The sequence below is a fragment of the Otolemur garnettii genome, unplaced genomic scaffold, assembly GCF_000181295.1.
Source record: "Otolemur garnettii isolate 467f Iridium unplaced genomic scaffold, OtoGar3 scaffold00051, whole genome shotgun sequence".
Lineage (NCBI taxonomy): Eukaryota > Metazoa > Chordata > Mammalia > Primates > Galagidae > Otolemur > Otolemur garnettii.
Window position 1 is genome coordinate 1971285 of NW_003852446.1, and position 6409 is coordinate 1977693.

Here is a 6409-nt window from a genome sequence, read left to right on the forward strand (position 1 = left end):
AAAAAAAAAAGAAAATGGAAAAATAAATTTATCTCTGTTTGCAGACAATATGATTTTATATGTAGAAAACCTTAAAGATTCCAGGAAAAAATCTACTAAACAAATTCAGAGAGGCTTCAGGACAAAAATCAACACTAAAAATCTGTTGTATTTCTATACACCAACAGCAAACAATTTGAAAGGGAAAATTTTAAAAATTGCATTTATAATATCAAAAAGAATGAAATATTTAAGAATAAACTTAATTAAGAAGGAAAAAGATTTGAACACTTAAAACTATAAAACATTGCTGAAAGAAACTAAATACCTAAATAAATGTAAAGACATCTCATGTTCATAGATTGAAACACTTAATATTATTAAAATGTCCATGCTACCCAATGCAATTTATAGATTCAATGTAATCCCTATCAAAATCCAAGTGGCATTTTTTGCAGAAGTAAAAAAAGCTAAAATTCAAATGCAATCTCAAAGGATTTCCAACAGTTAAAACAATCTTGAAAAGGAAAAACAAAGTGGGAGGCCTCACACTTTCTAACTTCAAAACATATTATGAAGCTACAGTAATCAAAACAATATGGTACTGGCATAAAGACAGACATATAGGCCAATAATACAGAAAAGAGAACCCAGACATATACCTTCACATATATGATCAAATGATGTTCAACAGGGTACCAAGACTATGCAATGAGAAAACAGTAGTCTCTTCAACCAATATTGTTGGAAAAACTGCCTATCCACATACAAAAGAGAGAAGATATCTTATACCATATTTACAAATTAACTCAAAATAGATTAACAACCTAAATGTAAGACCTGAAATATGAAACTTCTAGAAGAAAACATAGGGTAAAATCTTCATGACTTTGGAATGAGCAATTATTTCTTGGATGTGACACCAAAAGCACAGGGAACAAAAGCAAACAGACAAATGGAACTATATCAAACTAAGAACTTCTGTGCAGTAAAGGAAACAATAGAGTGAAAAGGCAACCTATAGAATGGGAGAAAATATTTGCAAACCATACATTGAGCAAAGGGTTAATATTTGGAATATACAAAGTACTCTTGCAACACAGAAATAAAAAACAACCCAATTTTTAAATGGACAAAGGACTTGAATAGACATTTCTCCAAAGAAGATACACAAAATGGCCAAGAGCATATGAAAAGCTGCTCAACATCACTAATCATTAGGGAAGGAGGGCCTGGTCCTGGGAATGATTTGGCACTTCAAGAGGTGATAATAGGGTAGGAGGAAGTTAGGTCCCTTCATTTGTGGTTCCATTGCCCCCAGGGCATAGTTCTTATCTCCAGGGTCAAAGCCAGGTTACTGACAAGTCTAGAATTCTGGTTAGTAAGAAAAGGGACTGGGGAAAGGAGTCAAATGGCATTAGGAACAAGTTGGTCTCATGGACACACTTAATCCCAAGGGGAGCTGGGAGTGTAGTGCCCTGGGAAAAGAGATAATGGATTCAGAGGACAACAACTTGCCTTTCACGGTTCCTTTCTTAATCTCTACATGGAATAGAGAAGTGAACCAACACAAGCTTAAACATACTTTTAATTTTTTTTTTAGGCTTAAACATGTAAATTTCTGCTTCCACACCTGCACACCATGTGCCATTATTTTAGGAAACATTTCCCCGTTAAAAATGTTGATCTGTCATAGTGGCATATTCTCCCAAAGGCATTGCTAAGGGGACTCAGACTAGATCAAGACAAAGACAAACGCCTAAAAAGCTCTCAAGCATTTGCGGGAAGGATCTTACCCAATACATAAATCTTAAAAATAAATACCTTTAGGGGAACCAGCCCATAAAAGATGTTTTGGAAATTGTCAGGTGGCATTTGATTACATGTAACCATTTCAAATTTAGCAAAGTCTTCTCTGGGTTTGGCTAAGTGACTTTCTCCCTCATGCAATTCATATGATACTGCTGTTTCAAAGCCAGTCTCTAGAGGAAGAGCCTGTCAGTTTATACTAATCAAGTCCAAAATGGCCTCCTAAACCTATTTTTCTCTGGCTTTGTGTTCTTTATTTATCACATGCTTTGACGTTGGCAAACTGAAGGCCATCGTACAATCCCTCTTTTAATGAATCACTTTTATTTATAACTAAAACACCCTTGGGGGAAAGAGACAGAACAAAGTAGTTGGTCTACTTAAGTATAGAACCCAGAAATACAATATCCCTCCTCGGTGTTTGTCAGCCCTTTCCCAAGGCCATAATATATTCTATATTCCTCAAAATATGCACAACTGACTAAGATGTACTGCAAAAGCAGGAAAGGAGATGTCATTCAAAAATATAATCTTTTGACTAAAAAACGTAATCATCTCATTACTAACATAGATTGCAATAATCCTGCACTTTATATGAATATTGTTCTAAATGGAACATGAAATTAACTCTAAAATAGGTGTTTGGGGATACAAAGCACTACTTCCTTAGATAGCCAAGTCTCTGAGTTGCTAATTGTGTATCTGTGTTGAATAACACCTTACAATGGGTAAAACTTCATGAATAAAGAGGCTTCTTTGTGACTGTTTTCCTATAACAAAGATAGCACTGCTGTTTACTTTTACTAAAGAATGAGATGAATGTAAGTTGAAGAGTATAGTAAATGAAGAGGCTGCCCACAGACATTTCTAAGAGATAAATCTTTTCCCCAAAACATCAAATTGCTTTTTTGACTGGGAGAAAGGATAATAGATACTGGCAGACCCACCTGAGGCAATTTGCCTGGATATGGGAAAGACATTTGATAACCTTTAGCTCAGTAAACTAATAAATAAAATGAAGGAATTTAAAAATCAATGCTAACATCTATACGTGAAAATTATCCCAGCTGGGGTTTGAGATGCATTATTTTAAAGACAGTAATATCAAATTGTCATGGTAACTAAGACAGAAAGGAACTCCTGGTATTCACTTAGGCAAGAGAAGCTATCAAGTAAAATTCTTTTCCAAGCAATAAAGTTTTTATGGGAAACCATGTAGGCTTTCTTATATAAGCCTAAACAGGTAATCTAAGTAAGCCCCATAATATTGTTGACTTTAATGTTTAGTTATTGCTCTTTCATAAAAGGAAATATTTCTTCCCTATCAACTCAAATTGGAATTCCTTAAAATTTTTCTTGGAAACCTGTTTGCAAAAAGTGATGTAAAATTATACATCACAATCAAGTAGGCTTCATCCCAGGGATACAAGGCTGGATTAACATGCAAATTCCTGAATGTAATTCACTATATCAATAAAAGCAAAAACAAGGACAAGATGATCCTCTCAATAGATGCAGAAAAACCATTTGATAAAATTCAGCATCCTTTTCCAATAAGAACACTTAAGAATATAGTTTAGGTGACACATTCCTAAAACTGATTGAAGCCATTTATGACAAACCCACAGCTAATATTATACTGAATGGAATAAAACTGAAAGTTTTTTCAGTTAGAACTAGAACCAGATAAGATATCCTCTATCACCACTACTATTTAACATAGTGCTGGAAGTTCTAGCCAATGCAATCAGGCAAGAGAAGGAAATAAAGGGTATACAAGTGGGGGCAAGGGAGATCAAACTCTTACTCTGTGCTGGTGATATGTTCTTATATTAGAGAACCCCAGAAACTTGACCACAGGACTCCTGCAAGTGATAAAGAAACACAGTAATGTCTCAGGGTATAAAATCAATGTCCATAAATCAGTAGCTTTTGTATATGCCAATAACAGCCAAGTTGAAAAACCAATCAGAGACACAATTCCCTTCACAATAGGTTCAGAGACAATGAAATGCCTAGGAACCCTAAGAAAAGAAATAGCAAAAGAAATTAACAAATGTAACAGCATACCATGCTCCTGGCTGAGAAGAATCAACATTGTTAAAATGTTTATACTTCCCAAAGCAACCTACAGATTCAATGAAATCCCCTTTAAAATACCAACATCACGTTTTGGATTGTGCGTGAAAACACCACACTGTACCCCAGAAGTGCATTAATGTACACAGTTACCATTCAATAAAAAAAAAAAAAATACCAACATCATACTTTCAAGATTTGGGAAAAAAAATTCTTCGTTTCATATAAACAGAAAAAACCTCATATAACCAAGTCAATTCTTAGTAATTAAAAACAAAGCCAGAGGCTTCACTCTACCATACTTTAGATTATATTACAAGTCCACAGTGATCAAAACAGCATGGTATTGGCCCCAAAATAGAGACATAGACATTTGGAACCAAATAGAAAACCAAGAGATGAAACCAATTCTCATAGCCATCTGATCTTTGATAAACCAAACAAAAGCATACACTGGGGGAAAGATTCCTTATTCAATAAATGGTTCTGGGAAAACTGGATAACCACATGTAAAAGACTGAAACCAAACACAAACCTCTCAACACTTACAAAAGTTGATTTAAGATGGATAAAATATTTAAATCTAAGGCATAAAAAGATAAAAATCCTAGAAGAAAGTGTGGGGGAAACTCTTGAAGATGTCAGCCTGGGGAAAGATTTTATGAAGAAGACATCTGTGGCAATTGCAACAACAACAAAAATTAACAAATGGGACTTAATTAAACTGAAAAGTTTCTGCACAGCTAAAGATACAACAATCAAAGCAAATAACCTTCAGAATAGGAAAAGATATTTGCATATTATGAATCTGACAAAGGCTTGCTCTGACAAAGGATCTATAGAAAATTCAAATTAATCAATGAAAAAAAGCTAACAATCCCATCTATTGCTGGGCAAGAGACATGAACAGAATCTTCTCTGAGGAAGACAGATGAATAGCTATAACAAACATATGAAAAAAATGCTCATTGTCCCTAAGCATCAGAGAAATGCAGATCAAAACCACCCTGAGATATTACCTAACCCCAGTAAGATTAGCCCACATCACAAAATCCCAAAGTTGCACATGCTGGCGCAGATATGGAGAGTGGGAACTGTAAACTAATACGGCCTCTTTAAAAAAAAGTATGGAGAATCCTCAAGGAACTCAAATTAGATCTCCCATTTGACCCCACAGTCCCACTACTAGGCGTCTACCCAGAAGAAAAAAAATCATTTTATCATAAGGACATATGCACTAGATTGTTTATCACAGCTCAATTTACAATCGCCAAGAAGTGGAAACAACCTCAATGCCCGTCATCTCAGGAATAGATTAACAAACTGTGGTACATGGATGCCATGGAATACTGCTCAGCCATTAAAAAAGATGGTGATATCACGTCTTTTGTATTAACCTGGATGGAGTTGAAACATATTCTTCTCAGTAAAGTATCACAAGAATGGAAAAGCAAATATCCAGTGTACTCCATACTAATATGAAGCCAGTAGATGATCTAATTCATGCCCATATAGGAGAAAGACTAATCTCAATTCAAAATGGGGGGAAGGGAAACACAGGAGGGAGAGGAGGGGTGTTTGGGGTGCTCCCCACTGAATGGGCATGGTGTAGAGGTGTATGGCACACTTTTGGGTGCAGGACATAGCTACAAGAGGGGTTCTACCTAAGAAATTCATATATTGGGACTTGGGTCATTTGTACCCTCACATTAACCTGAAATTTTTTTAAAAAGTAATCTCAATTATTCTTTTCTGCTATCTTGAAATATACAATAAATTATTGTAAATGCTATTCACTCTACTGACCTATCAAATAGCACAGTTTTATTCCTTCTATCAAACTGTATACAATAGAACCTCCACAGTTAACCAGCACACAGCAACAACAAACTCTTGGGCTCAAGCGATTCTCTTGCCTCAGCCTCCCAAGTAGCTGGGATCACAGGTGCCTGCCACAACACCCAGCCATTTTTTTAGTTGCAGTTGTCATTGTCTAGCAGGCCCAGACCAGGCTCGAACCCATCACCTTCAGTGTATGTGGCTGGCGCTCTACTCACTGAGCTATGGGCACTGAGCCCAGTGGCCTAATTTTCATAGAACAGACATTCACCACATGTACATATCAATATGGTAGGGCTAGTTCGTTATTTTTTTTATTTTTTTTTTTTGTAGTTTTTGGCTGGGGCCAGGTTTGAACCTGCAACTTCTGGTATACGGGGCCAGCACCCTATACCTTTGAGCCACAGGTGCTGCCCTCTAGTTCCTTATGCTAATCCCACTGTATGTTGCCCAGTTTGTTACAGACCCTTGCATGATCAATTTATGAAGATACTACTGTATTTGTACCCATTAATCAACCTCTTTCATCCCCATCCCCCCTGCCCTTCTCAGCCTTTGTCTTGATAACACACCCTGCAACAACTTCCTTTCCTCCCGTTTCATTTCTCTACTTCCCTACTGGTGTTGCCTGGAACCACCTCCTACATCAACTATTTGCACTAAAATCCCTGTCTCCAGGCTCGGCGCCTATAGCTCAACCGGC